The sequence below is a fragment of the Schistocerca gregaria genome, unplaced genomic scaffold, assembly GCF_023897955.1.
Source record: "Schistocerca gregaria isolate iqSchGreg1 unplaced genomic scaffold, iqSchGreg1.2 ptg000169l, whole genome shotgun sequence".
Classification (NCBI taxonomy): domain Eukaryota; kingdom Metazoa; phylum Arthropoda; class Insecta; order Orthoptera; family Acrididae; genus Schistocerca; species Schistocerca gregaria.
The window spans coordinates 3,559,287-3,577,922 of NW_026061724.1; positions in this window are offsets into that span (position 1 = coordinate 3,559,287).

The window sequence follows — 18,636 nt, forward strand, 5'->3', positions numbered from 1 at the left end:
GCCCTGCCTTCGATTCCGAATGCACAAAGTGTGTGGTCTTGTTTCTCAGTCTATATTTGGTCGGTCTCGTCAGAGGTTGAATGTAACGAATGGGTGGGAAAGAGCAAGGGGCAGCGGCTGTGTAGAACGAAAACACAAATCCTCAGGGGTGTGAGCGTTTCGAGATGAGTCGTATACATATAAATGTTGGTCGTCAGTGACCGTGTGGCCTAATGGATAATGCGTCGGATTTCGGATCTGAAGATTACAGGTTCGAATGCTGTCACGCTTGTGTTTTTCCAGTTCTGAAAAAGAAACATAACGTTTTAATGTAGCAATTGAGCAGTACGAAACCGTCTGAATGTTGCTGTTGACCATTTTTTGCTTGGAGATGCTCTTGAGCTTGAAACACACACAACAAGACCGGTGTTAACTAGCGAAATGGTCGGCAGAGTGCCGACACCGCGAGTTTTGACTGGCACTTGCACATATAAAACAAGGTCGTAAAGTAACTCGTTCGGCTTTTGAGTCACATAAAGTATGTGTGTTAATTTTGACGCCACTAGCTCTGCATGTTTTCATGCAATTTCTTTACCTCTCAGAAATGATTATGACATAAAAGTGAAGTACGTGACGAGTGTGACGTTAGGAAAACATTAGGCACCATGGAGAGATTCTGTATGGGACCACCCAACCCAAACGAGTACTGTGTGACGTGCTACCCGGCAGGTATTCAGCGAGGTAGCCGGCTAGCTCAGTCGGTAGAGTGTCAGACTCTTAATCCCAGGGTCGTGGGTTCGAGCCAGACGCTGGGCGGAACGGAATTTTGGTCCGCTGCAGGTGTAAATTACCGTTTTTCTGATTAACGAGATTTAATGGAAATAGCAACTTTAAACTTTGCCTACGTCTCTGTCAGTCGCAAGGAAACTGTATTTGAAGGTGAAGGTGATTTTGTAGACATGTGTGAAAGACGTGTTCTGAAATGCAAGTGTTGTTGTTTGGAGAGCACATCGGTTACGTGTCAGATGTGTAGCCAAGCAGTAATTTGTCGAAATAGCTGCAAATATTAGCCGGTAATATGAAGTGTTGTCAGCTAAAGTCTGATGATGCAGACGACCGTAAGGACGAAGTACCCTAAGAGTACCGCTAGGCCGCGCGTCTTTAGCTCAGTGGTAGAGCACTGGTCTAATAAACGAGGGGTCGTAAGTTCCATCCTCACAGGAGAAAGATGAATTTTGGAAATCAGTTGCGCGTCGTGGCCGTATAGCAAACAGTATCTGTGATGACGAACAATTAGCGACAGGCGTTTTTTTAAGAATTACTCTCAGATGCGATTAAGGCGAATGGCGCAGATAAAGCATTTGCCAAAGCGGTACAGCATAAGGTGGGACGAGGCAGTCTGAATTACATTTTATAGATGTATTTCTCACATATCTCAAAGCCTCTCGCGATATTCGTCGTCGTCGTCGTCGCCGTCGCCGCCGCCGCCGCCGCCGCCGCCGCTTCTGCAGAAGTAGCAAATGGCAATCGTAGCAAATGCAGCGAGGGACGCCCTGCCTTCGATTCCGAATGCACAAAGTGTGTGGTCTTGTTTCTCAGTCTATATTTGGTCGGTCTCGTCAGAGGTTGAATGTAACGAATGGGTGGGAAAGAGCAAGGGGCAGCGGCTGTGTAGAACGAAAACACAAATCCTCAGGGGTGTGAGCGTTTCGAGATGAGTCGTATACATGTAAATGTTGGTCGTCAGTGACCGTGTGGCCTAATGGATAAGGCGTCGGATTTCGGATCTGAAGATTACAGGTTTGAATACTGTCACGCTTGTGTTTTTCCAGTTCTGAAAAAGAAACATAACGTTTTAATGTAGCAATTGAGCAGTACGAAACCGTCTGAATGTTGCTGTTGACCATTTTTTGCTTGGAGATGCTCTTGAGCTTGAAACACACACAACAAGACCGGTGTTAACTAGCGAAATGGTCGGCAGAGTGCCGACACAGCGAGTTTTGACTATCACTTGCACATCTAAAACAACGTCGGAAAGTAACTCGTTCGGCTTTTGAGTCACATAAAGTATGTGTGTTAATTTTGACGCCACTAGCTCTGCATGTTGTCATGCAATTTCTTTATCTCTCAGAAATGATTATGACATAAAAGTGAAGTACGTGACGAGTGTGACGTTAGGAAAACATTAGGCATCATGGAGAGATTCTGTATGGGACCACCCAACCCAAACGAGTACTGTGTGACGTGCTACCCGGCAGGTATTCACCGAGGTAGCCGGCTAGCTCAGTCGGTAGAGTGTCAGACTCTTAATCCCAGGGTCGTGGGTTCGAGCCAGACGCTGGGCGGAACGGAATTTTGTTCCGCTGCAGGTGTAAATTACCGTTTTTCTGATTAACGAGATTTAATGGAAATAGCAACTTTAAACTTTGCCTACGTCTCTGTCAGTCGCAAGGAAACTGTATTTGAAGGTGAAGGTGATTTTGTAGACATGTGTGAAAGACGTGTTCTGAAATGCAAGTGTTGTTGTTTGGAGAGCACATCGGTTACGTGTCAGATGTGTAGCCAAGCAGTAATTTGTCGAAATAGCTGCAAATATTAGCCGGTAATATGAAGTGTTGTCAGCTAAAGTCTGATGATGCAGACGACCGTAAGGACGAAGTACCCAAGAGTACCGCTAGGCCGCGCGTCTTTAGCTCAGTGGTAGAGCACTGATCTAATAAACGAGGGGTCGTAAGTTCCATCCTCACAGGAGAAAGATGAATTTTGGAAATCAGTTGCGCGTCGTGGCCGTATAGCAAACAGTATCTGTGATGACGAACAATTAGCGACAGGCGTTTTTTTAAGAATTACTCTCAGATGCGATTAAGGCGAATGGCGCAGATAAAGCATTTGCCAAAGCGGTACAGCATAAGGTGGGACGAGGCAGTCTGAATTACATTTTATAGATGTATTTCTCACATATCTCAAAGCCTCTCGGGATATTCGTCGTCGTCGTCGTCGCCGCCGCCGCCGCCGCCGCCGCCGCTTCTGCAGAAGTAGCAAATGGCAATCGTAGCAAATGCAGCGAGGGACGCCCTGCCTTCGATTCCGAATGCACAAAGTGTGTGGTCTTGTTTCTCAGTCTATATTTGGTCGGTCTCGTCAGAGGTTGAATGTAATGAATGGGTGGGAAAGAGCAAGGGGCAGCGGCTGTGTAGAACGAAAACACAAATCCTCAGGGGTGTGAGCGTTTCGAGATGAGTCGTATACATATAAATGTTGGTCGTCAGTGACCGTGTGGCCTAATGGATAATGCGTCGGATTTCGGATCTGAAGATTACAGGTTCGAATGCTGTCACGCTTGTGTTTTTCCAGTTCTGAAAAAGAAACATAACGTTTTAATGTAGCAATTGAGCAGTACGAAACCGTCTGAATGTTGCTGTTGACCATTTTTTGCTTGGAGATGCTCTTGAGCTTGAAACACACACAACAAGACCGGTGTTAACTAGCGAAATGGTCGGCAGAGTGCCGACACAGCGAGTTTTGACTATCACTTGCACATCTAAAACAACGTCGGAAAGTAACTCGTTCGGCTTTTGAGTCACATAAAGTATGTGTGTTAATTTTGACGCCACTAGCTCTGCATGTTGTCATGCAATTTCTTTATCTCTCAGAAATGATTATGACATAAAAGTGAAGTACGTGACGAGTGTGACGTTAGGAAAACATTAGGCATCATGGAGAGATTCTGTATGGGACCACCCAACCCAAACGAGTACTGTGTGACGTGCTACCCGGCAGGTATTCAGCGAGGTAGCCGGCTAGCTCAGTCGGTAGAGTGTCAGACTCTTAATCCCAGGGTCGTGGGTTCGAGCCAGACGCTGGGCGGAACGGAATTTTGTTCCGCTGCAGGTGTAAATTACCGTTTTTCTGATTAACGAGATTTAATGGAAATAGCAACTTTAAACTTTGCCTACGTCTCTGTCAGTCGCAAGGAAACTGTATTTGAAGGTGAAGGTGATTTTGTAGACATGTGTGAAAGACGTGTTCTGAAATGCAAGTGTTGTTGTTTGGAGAGCACATCGGTTACGTGTCAGATGTGTAGCCAAGCAGTAATTTGTCGAAATAGCTGCAAATATTAGCCGGTAATATGAAGTGTTGTCAGCTAAAGTCTGATGATGCAGACGACCGTAAGGACGAAGTACCCAAGAGTACCGCTAGGCCGCGCGTCTTTAGCTCAGTGGTAGAGCACTGATCTAATAAACGAGGGGTCGTAAGTTCCATCCTCACAGGAGAAAGATGAATTTTGGAAATCAGTTGCGCGTCGTGGCCGTATAGCAAACAGTATCTGTGATGACGAACAATTAGCGACAGGCGTTTTTTTAAGAATTACTCTCAGATGCGATTAAGGCGAATGGCGCAGATAAAGCATTTGCCAAAGCGGTACAGCATAAGGTGGGACGAGGCAGTCTGAATTACATTTTATAGATGTATTTCTCACATATCTCAAAGCCTCTCGCGATATTCGTCGTCGTCGTCGTCGTCGTCGCCGCCGCCGCCGCTTCTGCAGAAGTAGCAAATGGCAATCGTAGCAAATGCAGCGAGGGACGCCCTGCCTTCGATTCCGAATGCACAAAGTGTGTGGTCTTGTTTCTCAGTCTATATTTGGTCGGTCTCGTCAGAGGTTGAATGTAACGAATGGGTGGGAAAGAGCAAGGGGCAGCGGCTGTGTAGAACGAAAACACAAATCCTCAGGGGTGTGAGCGTTTCGAGATGAGTCGTATACATATAAATGTTGGTCGTCAGTGACCGTGTGGCCTAATGGATAATGCGTCGGATTTCGGATCTGAAGATTACAGGTTCGAATGCTGTCACGATTGTGTTTTTCCAGTTCTGAAAAAGAAACATAACGTTTTAATGTAGCAATTGAGCAGTACGAAACCGTCTGAATGTTGCTGTTGACCATTTTTTGCTTGGAGATGCTCTTGAGCTTGAAACACACACAACAAGACCGGTGTTAACTAGCGAAATGGTCGGCAGAGTGCCGACACAGCGAGTTTTGACTATCACTTGCACATCTAAAACAACGTCGGAAAGTAACTCGTTCGGCTTTTGAGTCACATAAAGTATGTGTGTTAATTTTGACGCCACTAGCTCTGCATGTTGTCATGCAATTTCTTTATCTCTCAGAAATGATTATGACATAAAAGTGAAGTACGTGACGAGTGTGACGTTAGGAAAACATTAGGCATCATGGAGAGATTCTGTATGGGACCACCCAACCCAAACGAGTACTGTGTGACGTGCTACCCGGCAGGTATTCACCGAGGTAGCCGGCTAGCTCAGTCGGTAGAGTGTCAGACTCTTAATCCCAGGGTCGTGGGTTCGAGCCAGACGCTGGGCGGAACGGAATTTTGTTCCGCTGCAGGTGTAAATTACCGTTTTTCTGATTAACGAGATTTAATGGAAATAGCAACTTTAAACTTTGCCTACGTCTCTGTCAGTCGCAAGGAAACTGTATTTGAAGGTGAAGGTGATTTTGTAGACATGTGTGAAAGACGTGTTCTGAAATGCAAGTGTTGTTGTTTGGAGAGCACATCGGTTACGTGTCAGATGTGTAGCCAAGCAGTAATTTGTCGAAATAGCTGCAAATATTAGCCGGTAATATGAAGTGTTGTCAGCTAAAGTCTGATGATGCAGACGACCGTAAGGACGAAGTACCCAAGAGTACCGCTAGGCCGCGCGTCTTTAGCTCAGTGGTAGAGCACTGGTCTAATAAACGAGGGGTCGTAAGTTCCATCCTCACAGGAGAAAGATGAATTTTGGAAATCAGTTGCGCGTCGTGGCCGTATAGCAAACAGTATCTGTGATGACGAACAATTAGCGACAGGCGTTTTTTTAAGAATTACTCTCAGATGCGATTAAGGCGAGTGGCGCAGATAAAGCATTTGCCAAAGCGGTACAGCATAAGGTGGGACGAGGCAGTCTGAATTACATTTTATAGATGTATTTCTCACATATCTCAAAGCCTCTCGGGATATTCGTCGTCGTCGTCGTCGCCGTCGCCGCCGCCGCCGCCGCCGCCGCCGCTTCTGCAGAAGTAGCAAATGGCAATCGTAGCAAATGCAGCGAGGGACGCCCTGCCTTCGATTCCGAATGCACAAAGTGTGTGGTCTTGTTTCTCAGTCTATATTTGGTCGGTCTCGTCAGAGGTTGAATGTAACGAATGGGTGGGAAAGAGCAAGGGGCAGCGGCTGTGTAGAACGAAAACACAAATCCTCAGGGGTGTGAGCGTTTCGAGATGAGTCGTATACATATAAATGTTGGTCGTCAGTGACCGTGTGGCCTAATGGATAATGCGTCGGATTTCGGATCTGAAGATTACAGGTTCGAATGCTGTCACGCTTGTGTTTTTCCAGTTCTGAAAAAGAAACATAACGTTTTAATGTAGCAATTGAGCAGTACGAAACCGTCTGAATGTTGCTGTTGACCATTTTTTGCTTGGAGATGCTCTTGAGCTTGAAACACACACAACAAGACCGGTGTTAACTAGCGAAATGGTCGGCAGAGTGCCGACACCGCGAGTTTTGACTGGCACTTGCACATATAAAACAAGGTCGTAAAGTAACTCGTTCGGCTTTTGAGTCACATAAAGTATGTGTGTTAATTTTGACGCCACTAGCTCTGCATGTTTTCATGCAATTTCTTTACCTCTCAGAAATGATTATGACATAAAAGTGAAGTACGTGACGAGTGTGACGTTAGGAAAACATTAGGCACCATGGAGAGATTCTGTATGGGACCACCCAACCCAAACGAGTACTGTGTGACGTGCTACCCGGCAGGTATTCAGCGAGGTAGCCGGCTAGCTCAGTCGGTAGAGTGTCTGACTCTTAATCCCAGGGTCGTGGGTTCGAGCCAGACGCTGGGCGGAACGGAACTTTGGTCCGCTGCAGGTGTAAATTACCGTTTTTCTGATTAACGAGATTTAATGGAAATAGCAACTTTAAACTTTGCCTACGTCTCTGTCAGTCGCAAGGAAACTGTATTTGAAGGTGAAGGTGATTTTGTAGACATGTGTGAAAGACGTGTTCTGAAATGCAAGTGTTGTTGTTTGGAGAGCACATCGGTTACGTGTCAGATGTGTAGCCAAGCAGTAATTTGTCGAAATAGCTGCAAATATTAGCCGGTAATATGAAGTGTTGTCAGCTAAAGTCTGATGATGCAGACGACCGTAAGGACGAAGTACCCTAAGAGTACCGCTAGGCCGCGCGTCTTTAGCTCAGTGGTAGAGCACTGGTCTAATAAACGAGGGGTCGTAAGTTCCATCCTCACAGGAGAAAGATGAATTTTGGAAATCAGTTGCGCGTCGTGGCCGTATAGCAAACAGTATCTGTGATGACGAACAATTAGCGACAGGCGTTTTTTTAAGAATTACTCTCAGATGCGATTAAGGCGAATGGCGCAGATAAAGCATTTGCCAAAGCGGTACAGCATAAGGTGGGACGAGGCAGTCTGAATTACATTTTATAGATGTATTTCTCACATATCTCAAAGCCTCTCGCGATATTCGTCGTCGTCGTCGTCGCCGTCGCCGCCGCCGCCGCCGCCGCTTCTGCAGAAGTAGCAAATGGCAATCGTAGCAAATGCAGCGAGGGACGCCCTGCCTTCGATTCCGAATGCACAAAGTGTGTGGTCTTGTTTCTCAGTCTATATTTGGTCGGTCTCGTCAGAGGTTGAATGTAACGAATGGGTGGGAAAGAGCAAGGGGCAGCGGCTGTGTAGAACGAAAACACAAATCCTCAGGGGTGTGAGCGTTTCGAGATGAGTCGTATACATGTAAATGTTGGTCGTCAGTGACCGTGTGGCCTAATGGATAAGGCGTCGGATTTCGGATCTGAAGATTACAGGTTTGAATACTGTCACGCTTGTGTTTTTCCAGTTCTGAAAAAGAAACATAACGTTTTAATGTAGCAATTGAGCAGTACGAAACCGTCTGAATGTTGCTGTTGACCATTTTTTGCTTGGAGATGCTCTTGAGCTTGAAACACACACAACAAGACCGGTGTTAACTAGCGAAATGGTCGGCAGAGTGCCGACACCGCGAGTTTTGACTGGCACTTGCACATATAAAACAAGGTCGTAAAGTAACTCGTTCGGCTTTTGAGTCACATAAAGTATGTGTGTTAATTTTGACGCCACTAGCTCTGCATGTTTTCATGCAATTTCTTTACCTCTCAGAAATGATTATGACATAAAAGTGAAGTACGTGACGAGTGTGACGTTAGGAAAACATTAGGCACCATGGAGAGATTCTGTATGGGACCACCCAACCCAAACGAGTACTGTGTGACGTGCTACCCGGCAGGTATTCAGCGAGGTAGCCGGCTAGCTCAGTCGGTAGAGTGTCAGACTCTTAATCCCAGGGTCGTGGGTTCGAGCCAGACGCTGGGTGGAACGGAATTTTGGTCCGCTGCAGGTGTAAATTACCGTTTTTCTGATTAACGAGATTTAATGGAAATAGCAACTTTAAACTTTGCCTACGTCTCTGTCAGTCGCAAGGAAACTGTATTTGAAGGTGAAGGTGATTTTGTAGACATGTGTGAAAGACGTGTTCTGAAATGCAAGTGTTGTTGTTTGGAGAGCACATCGGTTACGTGTCAGATGTGTAGCCAAGCAGTAATTTGTCGAAATAGCTGCAAATATTAGCCGGTAATATGAAGTGTTGTCAGCTAAAGTCTGATGATGCAGACGACCGTAAGGACGAAGTACCCTAAGAGTACCGCTAGGCCGCGCGTCTTTAGCTCAGTGGTAGAGCACTGGTCTAATAAACGAGGGGTCGTAAGTTCCATCCTCACAGGAGAAAGATGAATTTTGGAAATCAGTTGCGCGTCGTGGCCGTATAGCAAACAGTATCTGTGATGACGAACAATTAGCGACAGGCGTTTTTTTAAGAATTACTCTCAGATGCGATTAAGGCGAATGGCGCAGATAAAGCATTTGCCAAAGCGGTACAGCATAAGGTGGGACGAGGCAGTCTGAATTACATTTTATAGATGTATTTCTCACATATCTCAAAGCCTCTCGCGATATTCGTCGTCGTCGTCGTCGCCGTCGCCGCCGCCGCCGCCGCCGCCGCCGCCGCCGCTTCTGCAGAAGTAGCAAATGGCAATCGTAGCAAATGCAGCGAGGGACGCCCTGCCTTCGATTCCGAATGCACAAAGTGTGTGGTCTTGTTTCTCAGTCTATATTTGGTCGGTCTCGTCAGAGGTTGAATGTAACGAATGGGTGGGAAAGATCAAGGGGCAGCGGCTGTGTAGAACGAAAACACAAATCCTCAGGGGTGTGAGCGTTTCGAGATGAGTCGTATACATGTAAATGTTGGTCGTCAGTGACCGTGTGGCCTAATGGATAAGGGGTCGGATTTCGGATCTGAAGATTACAGGTTTGAATGCTGTCACGCTTGTGTTTTTCCAGTTCTGAAAAAGAAACATAACGTTTTAATGTAGCAATTGAGCAGTACGAAACCGTCTGAATGTTGCTGTTGACCATTTTTTGCTTGGAGATGCTCTTGAGCTTGAAACACACACAACAAGACCGGTGTTAACTAGCGAAATGGTCGGCAGAGTGCCGACACCGCGAGTTTTGACTGGCACTTGCACATATAAAACAAGGTCGTAAAGTAACTCGTTCGGCTTTTGAGTCACATAAAGTATGTGTGTTAATTTTGACGCCACTAGCTCTGCATGTTTTCATGCAATTTCTTTACCTCTCAGAAATGATTATGACATAAAAGTGAAGTACGTGACGAGTGTGACGTTAGGAAAACATTAGGCATCATGGAGAGATTCTGTATGGGACCACCCAACCCAAACGAGTACTGTGTGACGTGCTACCCGGCAGGTATTCAGCGAGGTAGCCGGCTAGCTCAGTCGGTAGAGTGTCAGACTCTTAATCCCAGGGTCGTGGGTTCGAGCCAGACGCTGGGCGGAACGGAATTTTGGTCCGCTGCAGGTGTAAATTACCGTTTTTCTGATTAACGAGATTTAATGGAAATAGCAACTTTAAACTTTGCCTACGTCTCTGTCAGTCGCAAGGAAACTGTATTTGAAGGTGAAGGTGATTTTGTAGACATGTGTGAAAGACGTGTTCTGAAATGCAAGTGTTGTTGTTTGGAGAGCACATCGGTTACGTGTCAGATGTGTAGCCAAGCAGTAATTTGTCGAAATAGCTGCAAATATTAGCCGGTAATATGAAGTGTTGTCAGCTAAAGTCTGATGATGCAGACGACCGTAAGGACGAAGTACCCAAGGGTACCGCTAGGCCGCGCGTCTTTAGCTCAGTGGTAGAGCACTGGTCTAATAAACGAGGGGTCGTAAGTTCCGTCCTCACAGGAGAAAGATGAATTTTGGAAATCAGTTGCGCGTCGTGGCCGTATAGCAAACAGTATCTGTGATGACGAACAATTAGCGACAGGCGTTTTTTTAAGAATTACTCTCAGATGCGATTAAGGCGAATGGCGCAGATAAAGCATTTGCCAAAGCGGTACAGCATAAGGTGGGACGAGGCAGTCTGAATTACATTTTATAGATGTATTTCTCACATATCTCAAAGCCTCTCGCGATATTCGTCGTCGTCGTCGTCGTCGTCGCCGCCGCCGCCGCCGCCGCCGCCGCTTCTGCAGAAGTAGCAAATGGCAATCGTAGCAAATGCAGCGAGGGACGCCCTGCCTTCGATTCCGAATGCACAAAGTGTGTGGTCTTGTCTCTCAGTCTATATTTGGTCGGTCTCGTCAGAGGTTGAATGTAACGAATGGGTGGGAAAGAGCAAGGGGCAGCGGCTGTGTAGAACGAAAACACAAATCCTCAGGGGTGTGAGCGTTTCGAGATGAGTCGTATACATGTAAATGTTGGTCGTCAGTGACCGTGTGGCCTAATGGATAAGGCGTCGGATTTCGGATCTGAAGATTACAGGTTCGAATGCTGTCACGCTTGTGTTTTTCCAGTTCTGAAAAAGAAACATAACGTTTTAATGTAGCAATTGAGCAGTACGAAACCGTCTGAATGTTGCTGTTGACCATTTTTTGCTTGGAGATGCTCTTGAGCTTGAAACACACACAACAAGACCGGTGTTAACTAGCGAAATGGTCGGCAGAGTGCCGACACCGCGAGTTTTGACTGGCACTTGCACATATAAAACAAGGTCGTAAAGTAACTCGTTCGGCTTTTGAGTCACATAAAGTATGTGTGTTAATTTTGACGCCACTAGCTCTGCATGTTTTCATGCAATTTCTTTACCTCTCAGAAATGATTATGACATAAAAGTGAAGTACGTGACGAGTGTGACGTTAGGAAAACATTAGGCACCATGGAGAGATTCTGTATGGGACCACCCAACCCAAACGAGTACTGTGTGACGTGCTACCCGGCAGGTATTGAGCGAGGTAGCCGGCTAGCTCAGTCGGTAGAGTGTCAGACTCTTAATCCCAGGGTCGTGGGTTCGAGCCAGACGCTGGGCGGAACGGAATTTTGGTCCGCTGCAGGTGTAAATTACCGTTTTTCTGATTAACGAGATTTAATGGAAATAGCAACTTTAAACTTTGCCTACGTCTCTGTCAGTCGCAAGGAAACTGTATTTGAAGGTGAAGGTGATTTTGTAGACATGTGTGAAAGACGTGTTCTGAAATGCAAGTGTTGTTGTTTGGAGAGCACATCGGTTACGTGTCAGATGTGTAGCCAAGCAGTAATTTGTCGAAATAGCTGCAAATATTAGCCGGTAATATGAAGTGTTGTCAGCTAAAGTCTGATGATGCAGACGACCGTAAGGACGAAGTACCCAAGGGTACCGCTAGGCCGCGCGTCTTTAGCTCAGTGGTAGAGCACTGGTCTAATAAACGAGGGGTCGTAAGTTCCGTCCTCACAGGAGAAAGATGAATTTTGGAAATCAGTTGCGCGTCGTGGCCGTATAGCAAACAGTATCTGTGATGACGAACAATTAGCGACAGGCGTTTTTTTAAGAATTACTCTCAGATGCGATTAAGGCGAATGGCGCAGATAAAGCATTTGCCAAAGCGGTACAGCATAAGGTGGGACGAGGCAGTCTGAATTACATTTTACAGATGTATTTCTCACATATCTCAGAGCCTCTCGCGGTCGTCGTCGTTGTCGTCGCCGCCGCCGCTTCTGCAGAAGTAGCAAATGGCAATCGTAGCAAATGCAGCGAGGGACGCCCTGCCTTCGATTCCGAATGCACAAAGTGTGTGGTCTTGTTTCTCAGTCTATATTTGGTCGGTCTCGTCAGAGGTTGAATGTAACGAATGGGTGGGAAAGAGCAAGGGGCAGCGGCTGTGTAGAACGAAAACACAAATCCTCAGGGGTGTGAGCGTTTCGAGATGAGTCGTATACATGTAAATGTTGGTCGTCAGTGACCGTGTGGCCTAATGGATAAGGCGTCGGATTTCGGATCTGAAGATTACAGGTTTGAATGCTGTCACGCTTGTGTTTTTCCAGTTCTGAAAAAGAAACATAACGTTTTAATGTAGCAATTGAGCAGTACGAAACCGTCTGAATGTTGCTGTTGACCATTTTTTGCTTGGAGATGCTCTTGAGCTTGAAACACACACAACAAGACCGGTGTTAACTAGCGAAATGGTCGGCAGAGTGCCGACACCGCGAGTTTTGACTGGCACTTGCACATATAAAACAAGGTCGTAAAGTAACTCGTTCGGCTTTTGAGTCACATAAAGTATGTGTGTTAATTTTGACGCCACTAGCTCTGCATGTTTTCATGCAATTTCTTTACCTCTCAGAAATGGTTATGACATAAAAGTGAAGTACGTGACGAGTGTGACGTTAGGAAAACATTAGGCACCATGGAGAGATTCTGTATGGGACCACCCAACCCAAACGAGTACTGTGTGACGTGCTACCCGGCAGGTATTCAGCGAGGTAGCCGGCTAGCTCAGTCGGTAGAGTGTCAGACTCTTAATCCCAGGGTCGTGGGTTCGAGCCAGACGCTGGGCGGAACGGAATTTTGGTCCGCTACAGGTGTAAATTACCGTTTTTCTGATTAACGAGATTTAATGGAAATAGCAACTTTAAACTTTGCCTACGTCTCTGTCAGTCGCAAGGAAACTGTATTTGAAGGTGAAGGTGATTTTGTAGACATGTGTGAAAGACGTGTTCTGAAATGCAAGTGTTGTTGTTTGGAGAGCACATCGGTTACGTGTCAGATGTGTAGCCAAGCAGTAATTTGTCGAAATAGCTGCAAATATTAGCCGGTAATATGAAGTGTTGTCAGCTAAAGTCTGATGATGCAGACGACCGTAAGGACGAAGTACCCAAGGGTACCGCTAGGCCGCGCGTCTTTAGCTCTGTGGTAGAGCACTGGTCTAATAAACGAGGGGTCGTAAGTTCCGTCCTCACAGGAGAAAGATGAATTTTGGAAATCAGTTGCGCGTCGTGGCCGTATAGCAAACAGTATCTGTGATGACGAACAATTAGCGACAGGCGTTTTTTTAAGAATTACTCTCAGACGCGATTAAGGCGAATGGCGCAGATAAAGCATTTGCCAAAGCGGTACAGCATAAGGTGGGACGAGGCAGTCTGAATTACATTTTATAGATGTATTCCTCACATATCTCAAAGCCTCTCGCGATATTCGTCCTCGTCGTCGTCGTCGTCGTCGTCGTCGCCGCCGCCGCCGCTTCTGCAGAAGTAGCAAATGGCAATCGTAGCAAATGCAGCGAGGGACGCCCTGCCTTCGATTCCGAATGCACAAAGTGTGTGGTCTTGTTTCTCAGTCTATATTTGGTCGGTCTCGTCAGAGGTTGAATGTAACGAATGGGTGGGAAAGAGCAAGGGGCAGCGGCTGTGTAGAACGAAAACACAAATCCTCAGGGGTGTGAGCGTTTCGAGATGAGTCGTATACATGTAAATGTTGGTCGTCAGTGACCGTGTGGCCTAATGGATCAGTTGCGAGTCAGCCGCCGAGCGGGACGGACGTGTGGCGGAGCTGGACGTCTGGCTGTAGTAAACACAGGCTGAGTCGCTGCGTTTGAGGTTAGTGGTGCTGCTAAGCCGCTATTCGTGCTGCACTTGTATTCATGAAGTTCTAGAATGAATAGGTTGAATTATTTGAGGAAAGACACAATCAAGTTTACTTTCGATCGAAATTTCGTTCGACCTAAAGCATTTGAAATTAAAGCATGGTTTATCGAAAAAGTATTGATTAACGGTGATGATGTTGTCGGAGTTTATCTCTCGTTTGTGACAAATGCTGTGTATCTGAAGATGAAAAGTCCAGAATTATGTAGTTCCATTGTGGATCGTTGCGGAGGTAGCGTGAAGTTTAATCATTCTGATGGGAATGTGAGTGACGTTGCTGTTAGTCATGCTGGGTACGGGATTCGTACGATCAGAGTGTTTGAGCTCCCTTTTGAAATTCCGCCCGAAGAACTTAATGTTGCCCTTCGGCCTTATGGCAGAATTATTTCCAATGTGGCAGAAAGGTGGTCTGAAGCTCATATGTTTCCTGTCTTGAACGGCGTAAGGCAAATTAAGATTGAATTACAGAAGCATGTCCCCTCTTATCTTAATATTTGTGGGTATCGTGCTTTGATTATCTATGATGGGCAACCGCGGACTTGCGCTTTATGCAATTCCACGGAACACATTCGTGCAGAATGTTCACGGAGGCGTGTCCCGCAGTTACCGCGTGACGAGATGCCGAATTCCGGCCCTGTTGTTGGTATGAAGTTGTCATACGCTGCCGCTGCTGACTTCCGCAGCCGAGGCGAGTCGGTGCCGCCTGTGCGCGGGGAGCCTGCTGCCTCGCGGGCGATTGTCGATGATACTCCGGCTTCAAGCTCTAGATTTGCGGATGGTCTGCCGATCAGCTCCGCGCCCCTCGAATCTATGCCGACGCCAACTTTTTCCAACTCTCCCACTGTGGTTGCTCGTTCTTCCGCGGACTCGGCCGAAGATCCCCAAATACCCGCAACGGGGGATTCCTTGCGTCGTCAGGATTCCCACCAACGTGAGGATATTGCCACTAGCTTCCGAGGAGTGGACGCTCCAGGCATCCACTCTGCGGGAACTATGAACGAAGATAGCAATCTGGACATTGGTTTCACGTTGGCGCCCACAGAAGACACTTGCGTCAAGGAAACCACAACGAGCGATAGTGTAGAATTGGAGACTGGGTTGCTACCAGTGGGAGCCATGGAAAAAGATGCGCCTCCTTCTGCCGTTGCGGAATGCGATTCGCGGACTTTTGTCCGAAAAAAGGAACAGGCGACGTCAGACGTATCATCCGGTACTTCTCCTGACAGGTCGCAAACTTCATCTCCTGCTAGATCGCCGAAGAGATCTTCGAAGAAAGGCAAGAAGAGGAGATTGGCACACAAAGCAGCAGAGAGTTTAGCTCCTGCATTGCGGGAAAAGTTAAAACATTTAAGGGATAATGAACGACTACGAGAACAATGCCCAGTAGCACGAGTTAACGAGTGTACTGAAGCGGAGATGAGTCGTGCCGATGCAGATGATTTTCAACAACAACCTCGCGCACCGCTTGGCGTCGCAGGTTTGCAGACCGGCACTACTATGGATTTAGACCGAACTGTCTCAGGAAAAGGACTTGATTGGGCCGATGCCCAAGAAGATCGCACCGACCACGGAATGGAGATGGACCTGACACATGCTAGTGGCATTTAAATTTTTTTTTTTTTAATGTCTATTTTTCTTTCTGACAGACAGAATGGAATGGTACAGACGTGACTCTGCATGGGGTATACTTCATTAGCCAATTTCTTTTACCTGCACCTATGCCAACGGAACTGACATATAATGTGACCACGATCAATATAAATCGGATTCGCAGTGAAACGAAAGTCGCTTCTTTAAAAGATTTCCTTTACCAGTCGGATACTGATATAGCCCTCCTACAGGAATTTAATGTCCACAACTTTTATGTCCCAGGTTTTCAAGAGATTTTAAATATTGCACCGGAAGCCACATGTGGGACTGCGATCCTTGTCAAAGATGGTATTGATGTGAAGGATATCTGTCTGTTAGAAAATGGGAGGGGCATCAGTTGTAAAATTTTTACTACTACTGTTTTAAATGTATATGTCCCCTCTGGTAACAACGCTAGAGATGATAGGGCTAATTTTTTTAAGAACGATATGGTCTATTTACTTAAGGGGAATCCGGCGGAAGCTTTAATCGGTGGTGACTTTAATTGTGTACTTCACAAAAAGGATCAGCGACCAAATTTTAACTTCTCCAGGGAACTGGCGGCTTTGGTGACAAACATGAAGTGGACAGACGTGTGGGAAAGCAAATACCCCACGTTAGTCAAATTTACGTACATCAGTAGTCGCTCGCAAAGCAGAATAGACAGAATATACGTCACAGCAAACCTGGAAAATAAAATCAGTAGTATCGAAGTAATTCCCACTACCTTTTCGGACCATCTCGCAGTGAAATGCAGCATTCGGTTTCAGAAGCAAGGAACGTATTGGGGTCGCCCCTTATGGAAGCTGAATACCCATATGTTGTTCGAGGGTGCCCTATCAAGAACAGTTGCGGAGGTATGGCAGGCTGCTCTACGTATGCGCCATAAATACAGCTCTCGCCTTGCGTGGTGGACCTCATGTGCTAAAAAGAAATTGAGATCATCCCTAATAGCTTACGGGAGGGAGCGAGCGATGTGGTCTCGCAATACCGTTGAATTTTACTATACATGCTTAAGGGAACTATCAGCTCAGCAGATGACTGATGAGGTTTTCATTGAAATAAAGAAGATCAAGGCTCACCTCATAAGTCTCAAGCGACAACAGCTGGAGGGTTTAAAAATTAAATCTCGTGTCCCGACAACGGTGGAGGACGAACACGCATCGCTGTACCACTTACTCGAACATGAAAGAAATAGAAGACGAGCGTTTATTGCTTGTCTTAGAGTGGGCGATAACCGGGTGCTGACGGAACACTCTGACATTTTAAATGCAGTTTATGGATTTTATCGTACGTTATATACTGATACCCGGTATAATCTAGACTGTGCGAACGATTTGCTACGAACTACAGGTATCGACAACGTTATCAATGACGAGGACAATGTGTCCCTTACCACTGCGATCACATGTGAGGAGGTGTTTGATATACTTAAATATTCGCCTACCCGTAAGTCCCCAGGGCCTGATGGCTTGCCTGTAGAGTTTTATTGTAAATTTTGGCCTCTCATCGGTAATCAATTCACAGAAGTGATAAATGAAGTGTTGCAAGGTGTTACTGTTCCACGCGAGTTCAAAGAAAGCGTAACTGTGCTAATACCAAAGGGAAGGAACGCGACAGTTAAAGATCTCAATCAATTGAGACCAATATGTTTGATGAACTCGGATTATAAAATAATTGCACGTGTACTGAAGGAAAGACTGAGACCTCTAATGGAGAAGATCATAGGTGACCACCAAACCTGTCTCTCGGGGCGGAATATTTTTAAAACTGTTTGTGAATATAGGGATGTCTCTGCAATTTTTGCAACGTCATCCTCACCAGGAGGCCTTGCCTTTATCGACTTCTCAAAGGCTTTTGACAGGGTCAACCACTTATTTTTGTTCAGAACGTTGACCTATGTGGGTTTTAGTCAACATTTTGTGCAAGTTTTAATTAACATTGTTGAAGGCATCCAAACACAAGTGTCTGTAAATGGGCATTTCACTCCACCCATTGAAATTCGCAATGGCGTCCCGCAGGGAAGTCCTTTGTCAATGCTCCTGTATGTTGTTGCACTGGAGCCTTTACTAAGGAGACTCGATGTCGATCTTGAGGGCATCACGATATCTGGCGTTAACAACGTCACCAATGCATATGCTGATGACGTTGGAGTGGTTATTCGTAGTAACGAAGATTTAGAGAAATTAACTACGAATATTCAGATCTTTTGTGAAGCTACAGGCGCTAGGGTGAACGAGGTGAAGAGTTCGTTTTTAAATCTTAAAGGTCTTCAAGATGTCCGTTTGGAATGGGCACGCTCCGTCGATCGTCACACCGCTCTGGGTGTCACCTTTTACCGATGTCCGCTTCAGACCATGACCTACAATTGGAAGAAAGTACTGGATACAATCAGAGGAGCCACAATACTCAATCAGACCAGACATCTGAACATTAAACAACGAATCAGAATAATTAATTGGTCCATTTTATCAAAAGCTATATATATAGGTCAAATATTGCCAGTTTCGAAACCCATTGCCAAACGTATAATGAGTATCATTTGCCGATTTATATGGACAGGGAATATTTTTAGAGTAGCAGTCGGTACAGTTACGTTACCTTCCGCTGAAGGTGGCCTAGGTTTAACAGATATATGGCGGAAGACTACGGCGTTATATATAAAGAGGACCCTACAAATTATAGAAAAACATCCACATAGTATTACAGCCAGGCTGTATCGACTCCTACAGCCAGAAAATTTACGTCCACCCATAAATATAGGCGGAATTAATTATAAATTGAAATATATTCGCCAGTTCTTTTTAGAGATTAGCTACATGGACAGTATTGTCACGAATCCACAATCAAGGAATTGCAGGAAATTAATGGAACTCTTAACAACGAAAGAACATGTCAACAAAATGGAGTGCAGATATCCCGACAAAGACTGGAAAAGAATTTG